Below are 24,475 nucleotides of genomic sequence, written 5' to 3' on the forward strand. Positions count from 1 at the left end.
CCCCCCACAGCCGGCTGTCCCAGGACCCATGAGCACAAACCATGGGGAGGCCCCAGTGGAAACCAGGGAGAGGGAGAGCTGAGTGATACCCCAGCCTGTCTCTAGGTCTCCCGGGGCGCGGGGGGGAGGCGGGAAGAGGTTTCCCTCCCCCACTGTGGATCTGCACCTGAGCCCTCAGTGTCTTCCAGGCATTGATTTCAAGCCTCACTCTCTTCTCTGCTCCCTCACTGGGAAGGTGGGGCACCTTTTTTGCGGACAGACTGCTGACGTTGGACAGAGAATGTGGCAGCAGGTCCAAACCCCTGACAAGCAGGTCCTGACTCACCCTCTTGAATTCCCCCACCCCACGCTGCCGGGCACACCAGTCCATTTTCCCAACTTACTGAAGCCGCACTGGTCTCAGGTGAGAAGAGCCCACCTTGACTTCTCGGGCCTCCCCGGGGACGAGAGAGAGAGATGGAGAAAGACACGGGGAGACAGAGAGAGACACAGACAGAGAGACAGAGACACAGAGGGACACAGAGACAGAGACACACGATAAAGAGACAGAGACTGAGATGGAGACACGAAAAGAGACAGATGTAAAGACAGAGAGACACACAGAGACAGAAAGAGACAAACAGAAACAGAGAGACACACACAGAGACAGAGAAGCAGAGAGAGACACACAGAGAGAAAGAGACAGACAGACAGAGATAGACAGGGAGGGAAGCAGAGACAGAGAGACAGAGAAAGAAGCCGCAAGGGGAGAGGGGACTGGGAAGCAGTAGGGGGAGCCCGAGCCGGGCTGCAGGGCGTCCCCACCAGGAGGGCGGGGCTGAGGCTCTGAGTGGGAGCTACGCCCAGGGATGCCCAGAGGACCTTGCCCCAGCAGGGCAGGGGAGTCGCTGATCACAGCTGGAGGGAGGGAGCGGGGGGCCGGGCAGGAGGTTGGGGTGCATCTCTGCCCACACCCACCTTCACCCGGTTCTCCCACTCCCCCAAAGAGGGTTTCTTGTCCCCAAACCAGGGAGATCTGGAAGTTAAAAAAGTCAGCGACCTCACTGACCAGGCAGGCCAGTGGCTCCAGGGCTGGGGCCGGGGCTCCTGCGGGTGTGGGACCCGCCTGGGCTGTGCTCCAGGACGCGAGGGGCACCAATGGCAGGCACAGTGGCGGTGACGGCTCCACTGGGTGGGCCAGGCACCTTGAGAGGGTCCCTCTTTCTAAAAATATCAAATCAGGACCTTTAGAGGTGAAGGCCTGGCTCACCTGAGTGTCAGGATCCAACCTCCAGGCCCCACCGGCCCACCAGGCCGAGCCTCTGCTTGTCGCAGAGGAACCTGGGGGCCCGCATCCGCCCCCACCATGCCCCGGGCACACAGAGCTGTTCTTTAGGGGGTGCTGAGTGGGGCTGGAGCCTCAGACCCCGACTCTGACAGGCTGGGAACTGAAATGGGGCATTTCTAGGACTACTAGGCAGAAACCACCAGCAAGGCCCGCGCCTCCTCTCACCTGAGCTGATGGAGAAGTTTCTTCCAGATCTCCAGGTGAGGAATTTGATCTCAGAGGGGGAGGTGAAGGGGCCAAGAATCACTGCACTAAGAAGCCGGACCCTGCTTGGCATCCGCACCTGCACTCCCCGCCTCCCTTTCAGGCCCTGGGCGGGGCAGCCATCGCCGCCTTACACACAGGAGCCCGGCTAGCGAAGCGTCTTCTGTTTAAATGTCCGCACGCTGGCTTTCTCCTGGTGGTCTTTCCCCTCATGTGGTGAAGGAAAATTTAAACCATCAGGGAAAGTAAAAAGCTTCCCGACACAGCCTTGCTCTTCTCTAACCACTAACAATCCGTTCAGCAAACGCGACGGCTTGTCCCGCAGGAGAGCCTGGAGTGGCTGGGGACCCTGAGGCCAGCGAGCCGCCAGTGCCCACGGCCCCACAGGAGAGAGCACAGTGAAACAGCTACAGCGGACGCAGGATGCACGACCCGGGTCGGGGCTGGGGGGCGCTGCTGAGATGGGTGGGGGTGGAGGATGAGTGGGACTCTCGGGGACGTCCCCTTCGATTCCTGACCAAGGCTGGGACTTCAATAACAGACAAGCCGAGAGAGGAAGCAGGCAGACCCCAGGCAGTGAGAGAAGCCCACCCACAGAGGTGGGGAGGTGTAGTTGGGACTCGGGGGGTGGTCAGTGACTAGAATGCCATTTGAAGCATCTGGAGGGTAATTGGGGTGGGGGGGAGAGGAACATAATCTGGAGCCAGAAGGCAAGGGCCTTGAATGCCACAACAGGAAGCTGGGACTCGGGTACGGAGGCCAGGTAGGGAGGGGACAGATCAGAAAGTTTGCGCCAAAAGTTCATCCAAGCCCTTCCACCCCGGCCCCCCCAGTGGAACCAGAAAGCACTTGAAATGGAGGGGCGATGTCCCCTCCTTCCACAGAGCAGCTACACTTGCACCGCTTAATGAAAAGTGCCGTGAGGGTCAGTGGTTCCATAAGTACTTTGGGGGAGGTACGTTAAGAACCAGGAAGAAAGAATCAGAACATTTCTTTTAGGTAAACAGAACATCTTAAGTGTGTTGACAACCCAAGAGATACCACTTCCAACCAACATCATGAGAAAGCATCACTAATTTTTCACCCGCAAAAATGAGAGAGATGATAAATACCTACCCTGCAGATAATGATAATGCATATATTCAAAGAGGCCAAAAAGTTTCCAGAACATAGTAGGTCCTCAGACAATGCCGGATACTCACACGGCCCTCACGACGGGTAGGGCATCTCGCCTTGCACGTGCGTTAATGGCTTAGGTGGCGGTGGTAAGTCTCACTGATACATGATGATCGGGTGCTCAAATCTTAACTCCAAAGATCATATTCCAGCCACTGACCATGGAACCAGAGAACCAAAACCTTCTTTTGAAGTGTAAAGATACCTTAAAGATCATCCAGTAAAAGTGCTTCATTTTGTAAAACGGTGCAGCTGTTGTGGCCAATGGAATGGCAAATCCTTAAAACAGCAAACGCGGAATTACCACTACCATATGATCCAGCAAGTCCACTCCTGGGTGTGGACCCAGAAGAAGCGGAAGCGGAGTGTCAGACGGTTATGGGTGCACCTGTGTTCACAGCAGCATCATTCACAACACCTGAAAGGTGGAAGCAGCCTAGGTGTCCACCGACGGGTGAACGGATAAGCGAGACAGAGTGTAGGCACACTCTGCGGATGGAGTGTCATTCAGCCTTAAAAAGGGAGGACATTCTGACACATGCTGCAACATGGATGAACCTTCATTCACGTGAAGCTCAGTGAATGAAGCCAGCCACAAAAAGACAAATACCATACGATTCCACTCACATGAGGTACCGAGAGTAGTCAACTTCATAGAGACAGAAAGTGGAAGTTGGAGGGGCTGGAGCAAGGGCAGGGGGCGTTAGTGTTTAATGGGGACAGAGCTTCAGTTTGGGAAGATGAAAAAGGTCTGGAAGTGGATGGTGGTGATGGTCACACAATGTGAATGTACTTAATGCCACTGAACTGTACTCTTCCAAATGGTTAAAATGCGCAATTTTATGTTACGGCTATTCTACTACAATAAAAAAAATGCTTCATTTTATATAAAAATAAAGGAGAAAAAATCCTGAGGGGTAGAAAAATTACGTGATGGAAGGGAGGGTCCCTCTATCCTGACGCTACTGGAGCAAATGCTGAATAATGCCGAGGCATCAGCCGCCATCCCCAGCCAAACCCCTTCTGCATTTTAAGCCAACCAATGGCCAAGGTTGTCCCCACCTGGAGCTGTTTTCCCAGGAGTCCTGCTGGACAGGAAAAAGGCCGTGATGGAACGTCACCATTTACTTAGCTAATGGGGTCCTCAGACCTCCTTGCCAATCTCTCTTCTTTTCATCTGGAGTAAGAAAAAGAAGGACTTGAATCCTCACAGGCTTGCTCACACGCTGTTTCTTGCTTGCAGGTGCTTCAGAAACCCCACAAGGAGACAGGACCGGCAGGAAATAGAAGCTGACTTGAAAAGGAAGATAAATTTATGAAAGGCCAAGCCCAAAATGGCTAAGAAGCTGGGACAGGTTGCTGTCCAGGAAGTGACTCATGTGTCCTCTGGTCCCTCGGGGCTGCTCCGGGAACAGACACTGAAGAGTGCAGACCAAGGTTCTTGGGGTTGTCACAAGGAAGGTGGCTTCTGGTGAATTCCCCTCGGACACTTGGGGTGGCCGGTGCCTGGCACGGCCCTCAAGGGCAGCTCAATCCACATGTGCTGATGAAGAGTGCTGGAGCCAAGCCGGACTGCCACAGAGGCCGGGGCCAAGGCCCTCTCCTGCAGCCACCCACACTTCCTGTGGCCTCTGTCACCCTTCATGCACTCGGGCTGCAGAACCCAGCGAGCTGACTTCAGGCCCCAGCCACTTCAGGGAAAAGTGGTCTTCCAAGGTTACCACCTCCTAATCGATAAATTGAACGGCCTAAAAAAGCATCTCCTCTACCTGGCAACCGCATCTGAAAATCCTGACCATGTTCTTGACCTTGAAGCTGTTTTCCGCGACAGTGTACCCCCCCATCCTGCAAGGCTCTCGCCCAGCTCCTTGGCCAGTTTCCTCCTTCTGCCCCTTAAACACAGGTGTTCTTCAGGGGCCCTCCCTTCACAGGCTCCTCTGCGCTCGTGGCTCCAGGGAACATTTCCCTTGAACTTGATGCATCACCCAATGGCATCACCCTTACGGCAACCCTGCCCCCTACTCTCACAGATCCCTCCTCTGACAGACTCATCCACGGCCCCTCCCAGCCTCTGCATCTCTGCCAAGTTCTGCCATCATCTTCCTGGTCGGTCATCCAGATTCAAACCCCTCATCTCCCTGGATTCTTCATCTCCTTGGTTTCCCACGTTATCACCAAATGGTATGAATTCTCCCATACTTGCCCAAATCTGTCCCCACTCTCACTGTTTGAGTCATTATCACCTACAAGGCTATTGCAAGTCTCCAAGCTGGTCTCCCTGCCCCCAGCACCTCTCTGACCCCAACTGGTCTTCCTAAAACCCTCTCACTTAGGTATTAGTCTATTTTTTTTTTTAATTTGGAAAATTTGTAATTCAAACATGCACAAAAGAGACACATACTTTCAACACCTACAACAAACAGCTGTCCACAGTTTATCACATTTGCTTCTGGTCCTTAGATTAACAGTCAAATGTCCAGAGGACTTGAAGAGGCAACTTAGGAAAAAAACTAAACGCGAACGGCCAATAAACTTGTACCAAAAGACAGCCAACCTGTCCAGGAAACAGGGAAACATAAAATTAAGCACTAGTGAGCTAGCTAGCACTTTGCATCCCCCTAGATTTCTACACAGTCAACAGAGAGATGGTGCCTACTGCTGGTGGGGACAGGCACCCACATGGCTGGTGGAATCGAAATCTTGTAGCTTTTGGGAAACAAACTGGCGACCGAGCCAGCAATCCCACCCCTGCGCCACAAGAATAAAAGCACCTGTGCCAAGTACATCAGTACAGGTGTTTATTACAGAGTCACCACCATTTCCTGCCACTCCCAATTAAGCATGTTGCCACCAAAGACAACTGATCAAGTGGACAACTCCGGTGCGTCTGTGCCACAAACTCTTCATCACATGGCAATTTAAAACACAAGGTAGAGCCACCCTGGAGCCTGGGGGCATTTCCACAGGCCTTCAGTGAGAAGGGCAGGGTAGAATATGAAAGGCAAACCCATTTTATTTTATTTTATTTTAAATTTTCTTTTTGGGGGGAGGTAATTAGGTTTATTTATTTATTTATTTTATTTTTTTAATGGAGGTACTGAGGATTGAACCCAGGACCTCATGCATGCTAAGCATGTGGTCTACCACTGAGCCACACCCTCCCCACCAAGCCCATTTTAATAAAATAATGGTGTCCCCAAAAGATACATACACTTATACGTCTGGGCAGGCAGGAAGGTATGGAACTAGCCGAGGTGCCTTAACCTTCAATAAAAGGCTTAGGGTAAAAACAAAAAGAACAAGAAAATAATAGATGTTGGCGAGGATGTGGAGACATTGGAACCCACATCCTTGCTGATGGGAATGTAAAATGGCACAGCCACTGTGGAAAACAGTATGGCGGTTCCTCAAAAAAAAAAAAAAAAAAAAGGATGACTGTCTTTCACTTCAGGGTACAGACCCAGAAGAATTGAAAGCAGGGTCTCGAGCAGATACTTGTACACCTGTGTGCACAGCAGCATTATTCACAAGAACCAAAGGGTGGAAGCAACCGGAATACCCTTCAACAGATGTATGGATAAGCAAAACTTGTAGCTCCACACAATGGAATACTATTCACCCTGAAAAAGGAAAGCCTGTCACATGCTACAACACGGATGAGCCTTGACAACATCACGCTAAGTGAAATAAGCCCGTCGCAAAAAGACAAATACTGTGTGATTCCACTTACATGAGGTACCAAGAGCACCTCAAATTCAGAGACAGAAAGCAGAATGATGGTTGCCAAAGGCTGGGGGTGGGGGAATGAGGGAGTTGTAGTTTAAATGGGGGCAGAGTTTCTGTTTTGTAAGATAAAAAGAGTTAGGGAGACGGATGGTGATGATGGTTGCACAACTTCATCAACGTACTTAACATACTGATGTGTGCACTCAAAGATGGTTAGGATGTTATGGGCCGAATGTTCGTGTTCCCCAAAACTCCTATGTTGAAATCCTACCCCCCAGTGTGACGGTGTTAGGCGGTAGGTCTTTGAGAGGTAATTAGATAATGGGGGTGGAACCCTCGTGAATATAATTAGTGCCCTTATAAGATGAAACACCAGAGAGCGATCTCTCTCGGCCACCTGAGTATACTGTAAGACTGGAAGCCAGGAAAAGGGTTCACACCAGACGCCAGTTCTACCAACTCCTTGCTCGTGGACTTCCCAGCTTCCAGAACTGTAAGAAAGAAATGTTGGCTGTTTAAGCCACTCTGTCCATAGTATTCTGTTTTGGCAGCCCAAGATCACTAAGACAAATGGTAAAATTTGTCATACGTGTTACCACAATTTTTTTAAAAAGGGCGGAAAGACATGTTATAGGTTAACATCAGTTAGGGATGAGACTGAAGGACAGAAAAAGCAGCAGAGAGGATGCAGGCAAACCCAAAACACTCCCCGCAAAGCGTTACGTGAAGTTACACGTGTGCGTCATCAGCACCACACGGTCAGCTGTCAGAATCCTACCGTGGGTGTCCTAGAATTGCAAGTGATTTGTATTTCTTCATATTTACACGCATCATTCAGTTTCCTCACAATGAGTGTGCAATATAATTAGGAACGATGCAGCTATTTTCATTGTGGAAAAAATTACCTACAGAAACGGGCAAAGGTTGACAGCACCAAAACCCCATGTTTTTTCCATGCAGAACAAGCATCTATTAACAATGCTGACTCAGATCGAGCCGCGTCTCCTGGGAGCATCTTGCGAACTGAGCGCCTGTGATACGTGCGTACATTCTCCTGTAAACGTGCACGATTCTCATCTTGATGCTCTCGGTCTGACGTCTTCTGTGGCTTCCTCCTGCTTAGAGGATCGAGTTGAAACTTCCAAGACGGGCACCAAAGGCTGTTCCCACACTGACCTCAGCCCGCTTTGTCACAGAAAGGCTTTCTTGAACACTTCACTCGCTCTTACGGCTGCTCCTGGCCCCCAGTGTGGTTCACACATGTGTCCCTGCTAGCTCACCCCATCTGCCGACCGGGAAGGCTGCCACTCCAGACCCAGGCAGACCCTCCGGGGCTCTCTGCATGTTCTCCATCACCTTAAACACCTAACTGACCGGCGTGGGGGGGGGGGTGGTCCCTTTCCTTTCTGTGAGCCCATGTTAGACTTTGAAACAAACCCTCCCCTGCCCCGTGCCCTAACTCAGACACCCAGCAACTATTTAAAAACTTCGGTGAGAAAGGACGCCCTGTGTACCCAGAATGGTGGCATGAGGCTCACGCAGACCATCAGGTTTCACTTTTCCTCTGCACAGACGTGGGGCCACCTAGATCTGTGCCACTCTGAACCAGCTGTCTGTCATCCAGTACAATCTTCCTCCCTGGACTCTAGGCATCAGGCCCAGAAAAAAACTCCCAGAGCTTCAGAGCATCAGAGTTTCGAGAATAAAATGTAGAGTGACACTGCCTGCAGAAGGTTCTCCACATCCCTGCCGCTGGACACGTCCGCATCCCAGCCCACTGTCCTTCTGGCCTTCCATCCAAGGCCAAGGCCTGACTTCTGGTTGGCTGCCAGGCTCACCTCTTGGAACGATCTCCTCGCCACTGCCTTCTGCACCCCTCCCACCAACCCATCGACTTTCCAGAACACTCCCCGCTTGCAAGGTCATTCCCCTCCTGCTCTAGCGTGAAGTCCTCTGACTGTGACGCGCACATCCTCCCCCCATTCAGGATCTCACCTTTGCCTCCCTCTCCAGGTGTGCTCTCCTCACCCCAGGAACCTCTCAACTGGTCTGCAGAACTGAGCAGCATGTGCTGTTTCACACCTTCAGGACTCTCCTGGCAACCTGCCTGGGATGTCTCCCCCTTTGCCCTGTGCCCCGAAGAGAACTTTCCTACACTCTGCCAGAGCTCGGGTAAATCTTTCTACCATTTACCAACAATTCCAGCAAATGAACGATCCACACCGACTGGCTTAAGATAAAACAGGGGTTCTTAACCACGGTGATTTTACCCCCAGAGGACATTTGGCCAAGTCTGGGGACATTTTTGGTGGTCACAATGGGGGGGGCATCTAGTGAGTGGAGGCCTGGGATATTGTTAAATATCTTACAGGCAAGAACGGCCCCATATCAAAAATTACCTTGTGCGTAAGGTCAACGTGCATGGTTGGGAAACCCTGAGACAGAGCGGGCTTCGGACAAAAGGACGCAGTGCATCCCTGCGGCAAAACCAACCCCATGTGGCCAGAAGCACAACCCCAGACACCCACATCTGTGACTCTGTGTCAGGACAAGGCCACGAACCCTGTGCACGTCCCAACACTGTCACCAGCCTTCTGTGTCACCTGAGCAAGACATTCAGCCTCTCTGGGAGATAGGTTTCCACATCTATAAAATAAAGGGTTGCAGGAGATCAGCTCTTCCCCAGGGCGGTCTGGACAGATCCTTAAGCACCTGAAAAGTTGCTTCTGAGTTTGGGGAAATAGGATATCCCTTCCTAAAGAGTCACAGAGCCCATCAGCATCTTAAAGGCTCTTAGAAGTCCTGCAGGAGAAGAGCTTGGCAGGTTTCAACTCTAGGGGTTCCCACCCTTGAAGAGAAGGGGATGTTCCTCCTACACGTTTTCCCTCCACATCCCGAGGGATGCCAGTTTGAAGGGCCTCCAAACCTCTCTTGGCTCTGCTGTTTTTTGATTCTCTGATGAGCAGAGCCCTGACTCTCACAGCCACATTTCCCTGGCTCTAAAAGAGGTGTGAAAGCCAGAGCTGAGTGTTCCATAGGCTGAGGGAAGGGGCTGCTTACTGCTCTGCAAACTCTGTGGGACCACACCATACCCCCAGGCCCCCCAAGGGGAAGTCTACTGGAGCAAGGTTGGGGACTTGCTTTTAGGTGGGTAATTTTGGCTGGTTCCGGGCTCCACTAGGCCCGTCCTCTTAATTTAGACCAGAGCTTGGCAAACAATGACTCCATGAGCCAGTCTGGCCCACTGCCTGTTTTTGCAAACAAAGCTTTATTGGTACATAGCCATCGCTTGTTTTTGCAAATAAAGTTTTATTGGCACACAGCCATTCCCTTTTGTTTACACATTGCCTCTGGCATTCCCGCTCACTCACACGCCCACTACAACAGCTGAGTCAAGTAGTTGCAACAGGCCTAAATATTTCCTATCTGGCCCTTAGAATTTGCTAACCCTTGATCTAGACCTTAAGAAATGGTGCCTACAAGGGGCCAAACCTCTCCCCTAAACTCCTCTAAAAGCGTGTTCCACCAGACCCAGCACCCGTGGCCCCGCAAATCCAGGTGGCACACAGTGCCCAAAACATGGGAAAGAGCCAGGGTCCTGCCGTCTGCCCACCCCACGCCCAGCGCTCTGTCCCCTGTACATGCATGTCCCCTGCCACAGCCTTTGCTGGACTCCAGTGATGCCCCCTCCCTTCACAAACCAGAGCTCATATACAGCAGAATGCACTAGCCTTTTTTGGTTATGCACCAGATTTGCAAACTTTTAAGCATATATCCCCCCAAAGACATATTGTGCACGCATTATACTGGCATGCTTCTGTATTGATAGATGATACATGTTATGAAATACATACCAAAAAAAAAAAGAAGAAGAAATTAAACAGGAGGAGATAAAAGTAAAAATACAGGGAACTTTATTCAATATCCTGTAATAGCCTTTTATGAAAAGGCTATTATACACACACACACACACACACACACACATATAACTGAATCACTTTGCTGTACACCAGAAATTAACACAACATTGTAAATCAACTATAGTTCAATTAAAAAAAAAAAGAAAGCTACCAATTTCTACTCATACAGTCTCAGAAGCGGTCACTCTGGAGGCGGCTAGCTCCCAGGGTCACCTGGCACCCCCGCCCCACGTGTACAGCACTTGGACAGAGGGCGCTGTGCACTTCCCCCAGCGGGAAGCAGCAGTTTTACCAGAGGATGGCGACTCACCCTGACACCCAGTTCTGAGCGCCTGCCCTGGGGACCCGGCCTGCGGAGGCTGGGAGTCTCAGGACCCAGGAGCCTCACCCATCTGGCTGTGGCTGGAAGGGAAGGATTAGGGACCCCCCCGGAGGAGGCGCCAGCTGCTCCCAAGGTGGCAAACACCACGGCGCATCCAGGGGGATTTTTATGTTTTGACTCAGAGGCAGTAAGTCTCTCAAGTTAAACCGACGCAGACTAAACTGCAGGAAAGAGGAAAGCCCCTTCGAAGCCGTCGGCTGGGGGTTACCACTCTGCCACGCGGGTGGGAGGGAAGGCGGCTGGTGGCGGGGCTGGTAAGCAGAGGGCGGAAAGGCAAGGATGCCCGTGCCCGGCGGCAGAGTTCTGGAAGGCGGGCACTGCGGCTGCAGGAGGGCCTGTGAGCATGGCAGCTTCAGGGTTCTCAGACCCACCGCTCAGTTTCTGGGCTGTGCCCTCCAGCGCTCACTCCATGCTAGCCCACCCACCAGGGAAACACTGGGCCACCCGCAGGCAGTGATCCTGGGGGCACGAGGTCCCATCACACCTTCTCAGCCACTGCTCAAGGGGCCCTTTGGGTGACCACTCGGACACCACCCACTAACTGGCTGTGGGCAGTTCAGGTGGCTGTGTGGAGTGACGCTTCATGACCCAAGAAATCTCATGAGCACCAAAGGTGGAGAAGAGCAAATTCAGCCCCACAGAGAACATTCCGCCTGACCATTTTCCTCAACAAACGCCAGCCACCAGCCCAGCCACACGCCTGGGGTCAGACACAGCCCTGGAGGTACAGGGTGGGGTGGGTGGGTGAGCCTGACCTCTTGGATCCCAGACCCCTTACAGCATCTGCTCTGCTCCCGGGAGGAGTCAGGCAGACAGGATACATCGTCCCTCGAGTTTTTATGGAGAAAAAAAATTCAGCTACAGGGAGTTTTGTGCCAGCCCAGGAAGCAGGGCCACCCAAGTGAAAAGGCGGCCTCACCGGGCAGCCGGCTGCTTTTAGAAACACACCCTGCTCATCCGCCACAAACATCAGCCAGCAGCTAAAAGAGGGAAGTGAACCAAACAGCTCTCCGGATAAGATGAGGGCTGAGAGGATGCTGAGGGCAAAGCTAATGATAGGATTCAACTCAGCCACCCAAATTTGTCCAGACGGCCTCATATGGAGAGGGGCGTGGGGGGGGGCATGACAGCCCGCAGCAGGAGGAAGCAAGAAGGGGAGGGGGCCCCCGTGCCAGGCTCTGTGCTGAGTCGGCCTGAGGTCCTGGCCTTCTCAAACCCTCATCTGACTCTGCTGCTTCCCTGTTTAAAACCATCTGGGGGCCATCCAGGAGACACACAGGTCACCTGGTGCCTATCACCTCAAGGACAATGGTCAAACTCTCACATGTAGAAGTGCTTTATGACCTGGTTCTGACTGCCCTCCCAGCCTCATTCTGTCCCCCTTCCCTGCCACTGTCCTCCCCGGAACACCCACCAGATGAAAAGATGCACATCTTCCCTAATGAGCTGGGGTGGGCACCTGAGCCCTCTGCCCCAGCACCGGGCTTCTCTTGTTCTGATGATGCAGCTCAATTCTGGCTTGGACCCCCTGTCCCCACTCCTGGCCCCGGGCTCTGGTGGAGGGGTGCACAACCTCGATCTGCGAGAGGAGGGCATCACCCACCCCTGTGACAGTGAGTTTGCAGGCAAGTCAGAGCCAATCTTGGGACTTTTGCTTAAATGACCTTCTGAAAATGATGCCAAAAAGAAAGAAAACAGACACTTACACAGAGAGAGAGGTAATTGCTGATGCCAGGGTTTGAGCTTCTGGATCCAGCTGTGCCTGAAACCCCTTGACTTTTTAGCTGCTTACAGTTCAGCAAACCAGTTGCTTTTTGCTTAAGGCTGTGTGGATTGGGTTTTTTCTCTCTTGCAACTGGAAAATTCTAACCAACCCAACAAGCCAAGCTTTTTAAAGACTTTACTTTTTTGTTTATGCTGTTTCTTCCATCTGGAACGTCCAGACTTTCTTATCAGGTTTTTTCCCCATTTGGACTTTGCAACTGGACTCAGGTTCCCTCTGGAAAGCCTTTCTGACCTCTCCCCAGTGTCATTTAGATGCCTCTATGCTGTGTCCTACTCTTTTGTACCTGTGTGTTCTGGTCGTTCACTCCTTCCCCAAATATGTGCTGAGCAGCCACGCCCTGGCCCTTGGTCAGCTCAATCCGGGGGGAGAGAGGCTGTGACCGCTGATATTCTTGCCTGTCTGTCCCTCCTTGCAGGTAGGGACCAGGCTGCTCCAGCACCTCGCACACAGCAGGACTGATGTCTGCTGGAGGAGGGGCAGCCCTGCCTCAGGGTGGCCCACCTTATCCCTGGCCACATCCTGTGTGAGTGATGGGACAAAAGTTCAAGCCAGTCCTGGAGCAAACCCTGGATCTTCAATCCATCCAGAACCCGGCCACCCTCACGGCCTCACTGCTCCCTCTCGGGCCTCAGCACCGGCTTCCTCTGCCCTGACTGCTCCGTGGTTCCACTCAGTGAAAAGCAGGTGTCTCACGGGGCCCCACAGCCCTCACAGCCCAGCCTCCTGCACCTCCATGCCCCTCGCCCCCATCTCCTCCCACACGCTGTCCTGCCTCACTGGCCTTCTTGCCATTCCTGGCACGTGCCAAGCTCCTACCTCAGGGCCTCTGCACTTCCCAAGCAAGCCCTCTGCCTGGTACACTGAGCCTGGGGACCCAGACAGCCATGCCTTCATTTCCAGCAGGCCTCTGCTCAAAGGATGCCCAATCAGCGAGGCCTTTCCCAGCCACCCTCCTTTAAATGGCCACCGTCCTCTGCCCTCAGCACTCCTGCTCCCACACTTTCCTATGACATCCAGTTGTCTGCTTAGGACCTGTCCCCCTATACGAAATCATGCTTCATAAGGACAGGTGTCTTGGTCACCTCTGTGGAGGTGACCTCCACAGGTCTGGGCATGGAGCAGCACGCGGCACATAGCAGGTGCTCAGTGAATACCTGCTGAACGCGGGAGGGGCTCTTTCCATTCTGTGAAGCCACCTGCTCGAACCACTATGCGCCACAGATACAGGTCCCCTCCTACACCACCTTCCTAAAGGGGTGGTCAGGTGTCCATCTGTCTGTCCCCAACCTGCTCTGGATCCTTCCCTCAGTTGACCCACAGGCCTCTCACTCCTTGAGAACTCAGTCCCCGAATATGGCAAGAGCTCACCCCTACACGCCCAAACCATCCCCAGGGAGCCAGGCCAGCCGGAGCCCAGAGACAGGGCACTCTTCCCCTCTCCTGCACGGGCTGCTCTTTTCTGGAAAACCCCGAGTCAGCGGTGGGAGCAGACACAGCTCCACCAGCTACTACCAGCCCTGGGGCCCCAGAGTGCCCACACAAGCCCTCCATTCAGGGGGCAGCCACGGGTGGGGGGCTGGCTTCCAGATGGGCTGACGCAGACCCGCTCACAAGATGCCGGCATCGCAGCCCTGTCCCTGCTGCCCCCACCCACTCGGTTTTCCAAGAAAGAATGTGTCTGGTCTGGCTCCGACGATGCTGGTCCCAAGACACGGAGAACAGATTTGTTGTCCCAAACTCACTGTCTGGCCTGATGTCGTCTGGCTCTAAGAGGTCAAGGGTCACAGGAGTTATCACTGCAGCGCGCAGTGGTCACACCCGTTCCCAGGGAGAGTCTGGGCGCCGGGAGACGCTGGCTGTCTCCTCCTCTGCCGGGAGCCACATACAAAGTTCCCTTTATGGGAACAAGGCGGGCCGGGCACTGGCAGTTTCAGCCTCAGGGAAACCCAGGTTTGGGTTTTCTCTGAGGGCACAACCAGGCCTTTGTCTTGACTTTACCCGTCCCCAGCTGGGCTGGCCTCCTGGCCGGGTACACAGCATCCAGGACCCCAGCCCTTCCGGGCCCACCCTTCCGAGGATGGGCACCAGGACACACCACGGAAGACAGCGAGGGACATTCCCCGAAACCTCACTGAGGACCTACTACGTGCTGATCACCGGACCCACAGTGGAACCCGCCACAGAGGAGGGCAGCAGATGTGATGATGCTAATTAGGACACAGTCACAGATGCCAGGAATTGCTGTGAGCCCCACTACGTGCTGGCACTGGGCCTGCGGTGGATCCATTGCAAAGCACTGCCCACCTGGAGCCCCCCCCAGCTGTATCCAATATGCCAACTAACCAAGGAAAGCAGGAATGTGTGACTGCATAGCAGGGATTCGGTCCCCTACTTTGACACACAAAAAAGATGCGGCCTAAAAAACTAGGGAAAAAGAAATGGGGAAAAAAACCCTAGGAACTGTGACTGAACAGGGCAACCAGGATGCCCAAGGAGGGATCCAGGCAGCCAAGAGGGGCTGGTACTACACGTCAAGCCTGCACATGACCTCCTCTTTGGGGTCTGTATCCTGGTTCTCCTTCCTGCAGGAAAAGTTCCCCCGAATTTCCTGCTGGCCACGGGGAGGAAGGACCCCAGAGGAGGGAGGGAAGAGGCCCAGTCCCACGGTTCTGGGGACTTGTGCTTGGTTGTGTGAGCATGGCAGGAGAAATGAACTGCTCGCCACACTGGGAGCCCAGCAGCGGGACGTCGATGGCGTGGATGAAGTATTGCCTCGCTGGGGCCCAGGAGGCCTTCAGGATTCTGCAAAGGTCACTTCCCCAGAATCTGCCCAGCTTGGGCTCTCAGTGCCTGGAGACACAGGGGCAGCCAGGCGTGAGAAAGAGACCACCTCCTTGGAGAGAGACGGGTCTGGTGTTCTCCCGTCCACGGAGCTTCAAAATGAAGCCCAAACTAAGCATTCCACTGCAGACAGGGCTTCAGGCTCAGGTGCGGGGCCACGCTGCCCAGCGCTGACTCCAGGCACTGGGCCACATTGGAGCGCTGACCTTCGGGGTCAGCCTGGGCGCCTGGGCCATACAGCGAGCCTCTTCCGAGCTCCACCACCGCCTCCGCCAATGGTCCCTGAGGGACGGCTCCCCAAGCTGGCCAGTGGAGAAACGGAAAAACCCCAGCCATTCTGAGGAAGGAACATCTGAGGCTGAGCCAGGCAGAGGGGCTGGGGGCCGGAGAGGGGCCAAATCGGGGCCACCAGCCCCCCTCGGCTCTGGCTCAGCAGGAATCAGTCTGTTCCATCGAGACAGTCAAAGCCGCAGGCCCAGCCAGGGCACCTCACGGAGCGGAAAAGGTCGGATGCTCAGACGGAGGGTCGGGAGCGTGGATTTCCCCTTTCCAGTGTGGCCAAGGGGAGGAGGGCCGGCAGGCACTGCCGCAGAGGCAGCGAAGTCCTCGAAGGCCAGAGTAGGGGAAGGGTGCCCGCCCCGCCCCCCCATACTCGCTGCCCCTCCACAGACAGCATCAAAGAGTGACGGCCAGACACTGTCACCACGGGGAAGGTCACATGTGGGTCAGTGCCGGCGGCACGGGAAGGGAGTGACCTATTTCCAAAGCCCATTCAGGAACCTCCCTGCAAACCCAGACGTCTGATGCAGCCAGACAACAAAGGAAAGAGGGCTGGGGGGAGGGCCGAGGTGTCTGACGGTCCAAGGCAGCAGCACGCTCCTCCTTCACGGGGGCCCCCACTGCTGCACCTTGGCTCCTGCTGACCATTGGAGTGTCCAGGACCGGATGTACATCTGCACTGGTTCTCCTGACCCTCTGGAATATCCTGCCAACTTTCACCCTCAGTGGAACCGAGGAGGTCCTGGCCTCACCAGAATTTGGCCCAGGACCCCATAAGCACATCTTTCCCCAGCAATCATGCCATTTCTCATGAGGCCCTGAGGAACACTCACCACCCTGGGTCTTATTCACAGACACCCCTTCTCAATCAACCAGCAAGTCACTTACCAACAGGCCAAGTTATGGTGCAAACTGGGGAGGAATGACAAATGAGGATCTGTGGACAATCTGCGAGAGCGAGAAACAGGCAGGGGCTTCAGAGCTGACAGCCCTGGGCTCAAAGCCCAGCTCTGACTTGGGAGTTTCTCAGCCTCAGCTTCCCCAACTGCAAAATGGGACAATAACCATATCTATCTCACAGGGACAGGGCACTGGAGGGTGAGATGATGCTGGTGCACATGTGTCCCTGCCTGGTCCCTACTGAGTGCTGGCTGACGAGAAGCTACAGAGGTGAGTCTAGGACAGAGAAGGAGCCCAGTCGCCAGGGACTAAGCCCCAGGGGTTTGGGTTGTTAATAAAGAGCCACTCAAGACCCTCACAGGATGGCAGCTCAGAGAGAGTAGGTACTAAAATCCCCCACCTGATGTTATTCCCAGGTGGGAGTTACCTGGGATGGCCTTTGCCACCTGGACCACAGACTCATCACAGCTGTTCCTCCAGGGGCTGAGAGGCTGCAGCAAATAAATGACCAGAATGGGGCCACACCCAGTGACCACTGGATTCATGGTGCCCACTGGCAGGGATTTTGCTGGGCTGCATCCCCAGCCCGCCTCTGCCCCCTGAGGTACCTACTGCAGTTGAACAAACCTCTTCCACGAACTGAGCAATGCCTCCCGCCAGGCCAGTGCCCCCATCCCATCTCCTCTCGTGACACTGAGTGATTCACATCTTAACATCACTGAAATTGGGCTGGTTCTGGAGCCCAAGGCTCATTACAGCCACAACCAGCAGCGCAGTACAAATGGCGAACCTTCCTCCCGATGAGTCATAGATGTGATGAGAGAGCATTAGTGAGCCTCCAGCTTCTGTCTCCTGCACGGGTGTCGAGCTTCTGGAATGGCTCTCTGACCCATTTTTTGGCTGAATAGTAAGTGTGCACAAAAGGTCTGAGAACCGAACTATTGAAATGCCTCCCTCCCGGGTACCAAGGTGATGACTAACAGGTCAGGGCAAGTTTAGATCAAGCACAGGGCCTGCTCTCCCCGCAGAACGGGCTCTGGTACTTGGGGGCCCCTCCGTGCCATCTGGGATATTTGGAATTCCACCACACACACATGTTTTCTTTGTGAAGACTTCTGGCTTCACCCTCCACGTACCACTAACCCAGAAACTCGACACGCCAAAGAACCGGCTAAGCCCAAGGAATGCAAATGTTTAAGGCCCACCGCCTGCGATGTCTCTCAGACTAAACTGAGGAGGTTTAAGAGCTTTTCTCAGCTTAGTGTGTGTGTGTGTGTGTGTGTGTGTGTGTGTGTGTGTGTGTGTGTGTGTCTGTGTGTCTGTGTGTGTGTCTGTGTGTGAAGGAGAAGGTTCAAAGGGAAATGGGATGATTTCCAGTACCTGTAATTCCACTGCTGCCTTTTTCAGCCCATCAGTCCCGCTGCCTTGGCCTGGGGAGTGGGTCAGAGGCTCAGGAACTGAGACTGTGAATGGAGCAGAGGAGAAGCCAGATGCCTATTTTAAAAAGGGGGGGAGGGTCTTCCACTGGAGCCTGGGGAGTGACCCCTCCTGATCACGCCAACCTCTCACGAGTAGAACTTCCCATAATTCCATCCCACGAAAACAAGCCATGATGGGAGGTGTGGCCCCAACAGCACCAGTGACGTCAACGAAAAGTCCCCACAAGGAAACAAGAGACATGGAGCCCACAGTCCAGGGCACCTTCAAAAGGAAGGTCATGCTCAGCCGGAGGGGTGGGGGACAGCCACACAGGGGTGCAGTCAGACCCTACAGTGGGGATAAGGTGATGGCTGAAATGTAATCGGCTGATTCAGCCCCACCGTGTGCCCCACCTTGTCGAACTCAGTAGATGGAGGTCCTGCCCTCATGGAGAAAGACAGTCAACCCACAACCATGGAATGTGGGCTGATTAGATCAAAGATGTCACCTTTTCCACAGTGCCGTTCCGGCCTGTGTGCCAGGCCGGCACCAGGACCTGACCTTGGTAACCAAGACCTCGCCCCAGGGGATGTTTCAGCGACTCCCACCACACCCCCAGGACTCTCATAGTGCCTCCTGGATTCCTTACAAGCCCCGAGGCCAGGCACTGAATGCAGAGACCAGACCCAGCTGTGTGCGGCCTGTTCCCTCAGCGATGTGGGGTGAACCCACCTGGCTGGGGTAGGGAGGGAGGAGGTGTTGTGGGTGGACCCTGGAGTCACAGAGGGCAGTCCTGTCCCAGAGACAATAATGGTTAATTATCACCCTCCAGTCTGTCTTGCTCCTGCTGTAACCGCCCCCCCCCCGGCCTAGAACAATAGCAGACAGTGGGTGCCCAGTAAATATTTGTAGAAGGAGGCATCTGCTGTGTAAATTTGAGAGGGAGGCAAAGAGGAACCAGAGTTGGGGGAGGGTGCCCAGAAGCAGTGAGAAACAAACACCACCGGGACGTCAGGGTCCTCAGCAGAGACCTCTGGCCCTGTCCTGGCAGGTCAGTCTGGCCACCACAACAGAAGTCATTTGATCCAACGGGCCTGAAGTATGGACTCTCCTCCTCCCTCTGAGAAGGAGAGGCCCACCTCTGACCCCAGGACCAGGCCGCAGGTGGCGGCCCGGGGCCAGGCCCAGACGGGGTCTTTCCAGGAAGTCTGGGACGGGATCCCTGGGGACAGAAAAGGTGAGAAGGCAGCAGCTCTGGCAGTCCCAGGACCAGGGGTGTGGACTCAGGAGCTCATGGAAACCAGGTTGTCCTGCCTCCAACCACCAGGCTGGACAGTGCTCTGAAGCCCCCCGTTGAGAGGTGGCCCTACCAACAACAACCCCCACCCAAATCGCACCAGTCGCGCCTGGGCCCGGGAGGGCCCGCACTTCAAAGCTACATAAAATTCACTGCCTCCACCACTGTCATCCAGGTTCACTCTGCCCCTTCCCGCCCTGCGACCCCCTCTCTCTGATCCGGGTGGCCACCTGGGGCTGCTCCACAGTAAGGCCTTCTCCCTGCTCACATCAGCCTCACAGGCCAGGACTTCACCAAGCCCAGAACCCAAGACTGTCTCAACCTGACTTCAGGGGGTCCCGAGGCGGGGAGCAGCAGCAGGGCCCAGAGCTGTCCTTGTCCCTCCACCTGCCTCCTCTCTGGCCCCTGCATTCCAGTGCTCCCGAGGCGGAGCAGCCTTTGCGGGTGAGGCCCTGGCCTGATGGGGTGGAGCGTGTCTCACGGACAAGGCGAGCCCCACGTTGTGGCCTTGGTGGCTCCCAGGCTGGGCCTCCGTTTGCCTCTCTCGCCAGCCTGCCATACCCACACACTGCCCTGCAGCCCACACGATGTTGCTGCTGGCTGCCCTCCCCGCACTGTCCCCTCAGCTCCCCGCCCCTCCCTACTCTTCAGGACCTCCCTTCCTGGCCAAGGTTGGGCTCCTGGCAAGAGTCTTTCCTTGGAACTTTCCCCTGCACCAGTCCCTGTGCTGTAGCTACAGCTCATATGACTGTCCCCTCAACGGATGGAGACTCCTCAGGGGGTCCCTGCTGTACCAGAGCCTGGCAGAGGCCCTGACCTGGGTGAGCTGCCCACACTGCTAGATGACAAAGGCACAATTCTCTGAATGAAGGCAACAATGGCCTACGAGGCACCAGCCACGCTTCAGCCAGTCCTTTGTTTAGTCCCTGCGGTGATCCTCATGCCCATTTCTACAATCGTGGAAACTGAGGCTCAGAGAGGCTAAGTCATCTGTCCAGGATCCAGGTCGATAGCCAGAATCAGAACTCATGGTCTTCCAGGATGCTGGACGCCTGAAAGTGGAGGTGGGGTGGCCTTAGGGAAAAGGAGGAACATGACCGGAGGGCCATGTCCCCCAGCGCCTGGAGATGCTGTGCTCAGGAGATGCTGGGGAGGAAACACAAAGAGGCAGGGGCCCAAGAGAACAGACAGCAGGGGCAGTGAGACCGGGAAGGACCAGAGTTGGGGAGGCACAAGGACCACCTCCCAAGGACCCAGGGGCATCACGGGCCTCTGGGTGCCCACACCCACCTTCACCCCTCACCAACTCAGCCCAGACCCCTCGGGGCCTCCCTCACCAGGCCACAGGAAACGCCATCCCTCCCCACGATGCACCTGCCTCAAAATCACCTGCCCGGAAAGGGAGAGTGAGAGCAGTGGCTTCCTGTGGTCCCCACCTGGCTGTCACAGGCACGACTGTCCACCACTTCCCCTGGCTCCCGTGGGACGCTCGGTCAGACCCTCGTACCAACCTGGGCATCGGGAAGTTCCAGAAGAGCCGGGGCACAAAAACCCAACAACGGTCGGGACTCCCCTCAGGCCTTCGCCCGTGTCCCTGTTTCCTGTCTGCACGCCCCAGCAGCGACCAGGGCAGGAGAGAGCCCGGCATCGAAGGCCCTTGGCGAACGTGTGGGATGAACGGAAGGCCGACGGAAAATAAACGCAGTCAACCGAGAAGCCCGCGGAACTGCAGGGGCTCAGGAGAACCGGTCCCCTCGCCACAGGAAATCAGCTGCGTGCGGCTGTGAGACTGTCTCTTCCACCTGGTGGCCAGAAAATCTCCACCCCACACACACGTGCACACACACACATACACACGCACATACACACACTTTACCCCTTCACTTCTTGATGGGAAAGCAATGAGTTTTGGTTCTGGCTTCCAACCTTGGATCCTGGACAAATCACTCGGCCTCTTCCAGCCTCAGTTTCCACATCCATAAAAACAGATTCCCAGACACCTAAACTGGAAACCTGGGAGTCATGCTGATTTCGACGACAGTATTTATGAAGTGCTTACTACACACCGAGTACCATCGAAGCGCCTAAGCATACGCACATCCCCTTCCCCCAAAGATCTCTTTCCTACTTTCCTGCCTCCTCCCTCTTCAGTCCTTACATGTCCTAAGGGCCGGCTTCAGTATCACCTCCTCCAGGAAGCCCTCCTGGATTCACCAGCTGACCCTCATCAAAATCCTCCAGAACTCTACTTGCCTCTCATTGCCTTTATTACCCTCTGCCTAACATGATATAGCTTGAGAGTTACTATATATTCACCCTTCTCCCCTTCCAGAAAGCACACAAAGCAAGCACTCAAAGGCCAGGATTAAGGATTATAAATTCCAAGACATGTTCCTTGCAGCAGGAAGATGCGTGGGCAGTAAGGCCCCACCCCACCTCAGGTTTTGGATCCCAGTTATGGCACCTGGGAGCTCACAAGGTCAACTCATTCCATCCACTGGGACCTCTTACACCCCCATTTCACAGGTGGCATGCTAAGGCCCAGGTCATAGAGGCAGGAAGTACCAGAACAGGACTCCAGCCTCCTCCATCTGACTCCCAGGCCAGGTTCATAACTGCTCCAGCCTGGGCTCCCAGACTAGAGGCAGCTTCTGGGACCGCAGCCTCCAGAGAAGAAATCGTGGATCATAGATGCCACCCAGCAGAATGGTGTGTTTGTGCTCCGAGGCAGAGGGATACACGTGGGCTGTGAGATCCCCAAACACTCCCAGACCTGTTGGTAAATAGTGATTTCTCTGAGCCCCTGGGTGCCCCTGCATTGATCAGCCCCTTTGCCACGACCACGCCCCCTTACCACCCAGCAACAAAAGGGGTCATACCTGGCAGGCAGTAGTCCCAGGACCGAACACCAATGCCAGGTCTGCTCTGCTTGGCCAGTGCCCACGCCAAACCAGCGTTCAGACATTACCAGCAGAGCATGCGCGCGCGCACACACACATACACACACCCCGTCCCTTGCCCCTGGGCACACCACCATCTCCAACTCACCTGAAGCAGGTGGCCCAGCCAGCTGGGCAGTGTCTCCTTCCCAGGCCCAGTCCTTTGGGAGGTGCAGCGAGTCCCAGGGCAGGTGAGGCCAGCTGTCTCACCTGGCATCTTTCCCTTCCCCAGATCCCCTCCCCCACCCCATGGGGTTTGGGCTGAGCAAGGAGGTCCCTGTTCCCTCTGCAGGACCCGGTGGCCGCTGCACCTCCCTGACCTCCAGCACCTGGTCCCTGCTGGTAAATGACTAAGCGATTTCCACCTCAGAGCCCGCCTGCCAAGAGGCCCCGCTGGCTGCCGAAAGGCCCCGGGATGCCCGGAGCCACATGCAGTAAACCCATAATTGGCGAGTCCTCTTCTTGGGAAAGAAAACCCCCTCCATATTTTGTTTTGTTTTGTTTTCCCCTTAAATGAAACAAATCCACCCACGTAGTTACTGGAAACTCAAGCATGTGAAACTGAACCGTTTGCAAAGAGAATTAGTCAGCAAACTTGTGAGCAGAGGAGCAGTCCCTCCACGGGTGGAGCTGCCTGTGCTCTCGAGGCTCCCGTCCAGGAGGGCAGCAGGGTGGCAGCGACCTCCACGCCAGGTTCCCCAAACTGCAGGTGATGCCCTGGGGGTCAGTCAGCACGAGGACACACTGCCACCTGAGGGCAAGTCCGCTTGCACTGGGTCGAGGGTGAAACACACTTCTCACTGCTGTACACGGGCGATGGTCAGAAGCCCAGGCTCAGGGATCAGACCCCACCCCCTCCAGTTAGTTGAGCCCCCAGGTCTCAGTTTCCTCATCTGCAGAATGAGGCTAAAGATGCCAGGCGCGTAGTCAGATCCCTAGAGACAACCTAGAGCAGCTCGTTGCGCCCGGTGCCCGACAGGCAGTCCTGAATGCTGACTCTTCAGAAGGTGCCTTTCACCGGAGACTATGGGGAGTGGGTGGGATTGTCAGGACTTTGGCCCTCTGGGTGCAGTGGAATTTGCTGAGTTGGTTCCCAGCCCTGCTGCCTTACCCAGGATGTGGCACCATCAGGCCAGGTGCCAGCAGGCACAGGTCTGGTCCCAGCGCCCTAAGCCCCAAGCTATGTGACTCCACTGGCCTCTGGCCTTACCCTCCTCGTCTGTGCAGGGAGGGCACAGACATTCTATTCTGTGCTATTTCTCTAAGAACAAACAAACAAAAAACCCACTAAGTCATTTACCTACTTAAAAAAAAATCTGGATTCCTGGCTTCTCTTAGAGGAGAAAGAAGTGGACTGTAATGCGCTGGCCTCCACATCTCTGGCAAGAGAGGCCACCCCCTTGTACAGGACATACCCATGCCGCTCCTCCACAGTCCCCCCGGCCCCCATAGCCTTCCACCCACTGCGACATTTGTGCCTCCTTCCTGGCCCCTGGGGGCATCTCAGTTTGTGACCCAGTTTAAAACCCTCATTTTATTTGGGAGCACGACCTCAGCCACTTGTCACTTGAAATATCCACAGGAAGTGTCCCTCGGGAAGGTAATTAAAGTCTGATGCTTAAGGCTGATTTTTCTCAAAAAGAAACATGACAATGTAAGAAGATCTATGCTCCACTCTGGCTGAGGGAAACCCAGGAAGGAGGTGGTAGTTTTCTGAAATTCTTTCTGTGATTGACTAGACAAAGAGCAGAAGTGAGTGCCCGGGGTCCTGCCCTTCATTGCCCGAATCTCCCTCCCTCTCCTTTTGTTTATGAACCAAAGAGGGGTCTCATTCTTCGGACCTCACCCCTCTGGACACGCAGAAGGTGGGCAGTGGGAGTCAAGATACTGACAAGTGGAGCCTTCAGGAGCTTCTAGGACAGCTGCTGCAGAACGAGCGCTGCCAGCTCGCTTGAGCTGGCCAGCCGTCTTGTTTATTTAAGGGGGCGGGGAAGGTAGGATTCAGCCGACACATCCGAACCTTCTCACAGCTCAGCAGAGATGTTGAAAATATCCAGGGGATGCTTGAGGACAATTTCTAGCTGTCTTGGTTGCTCCTGAAGGGAAAAAGTCAAGACTCAGGACGTCCAGTGTCCTGGCCTTGCTAATGACACTTGGCTCATTCAACCTCCATGGAGCGCCTGCGCAGGGCCGGCCCAGGCTCGCGACACAGCGAAGCCAGGCTAGACCCACCTCGACCTTGCATCGCAGCACCTCCTGAACCAGTCCTCCTCTCCCCA

The 24,475-nt window shown here is 54.8% G+C and overlaps 1 protein-coding gene across 3 annotated transcripts in view; it reads right to left on the minus strand.

Moving 5' to 3' along the window:
- Nucleotides 1–24,475, minus strand: part of SPSB1 (splA/ryanodine receptor domain and SOCS box containing 1) — a 62,252-nt gene that overhangs the window by 25,396 nt on the left and 12,381 nt on the right. Inside the window, exon 1 of one of the 3 annotated variants that reach the window (XM_074377485.1) lies at nucleotides 22,306–22,527. The exons of the other annotated variants lie outside the window; for them this stretch is intronic. The gene's annotated coding sequence lies outside the window, so the exon portion shown is untranslated. Of the gene's footprint in view, nucleotides 1–22,305; nucleotides 22,528–24,475 lie in introns of those variants that run through there. 3 annotated transcript variants of the gene reach the window in all.

Source organism: Camelus bactrianus, chromosome 13, assembly GCF_048773025.1.
Source record: "Camelus bactrianus isolate YW-2024 breed Bactrian camel chromosome 13, ASM4877302v1, whole genome shotgun sequence".
NCBI classification, from domain to species: domain Eukaryota; kingdom Metazoa; phylum Chordata; class Mammalia; order Artiodactyla; family Camelidae; genus Camelus; species Camelus bactrianus.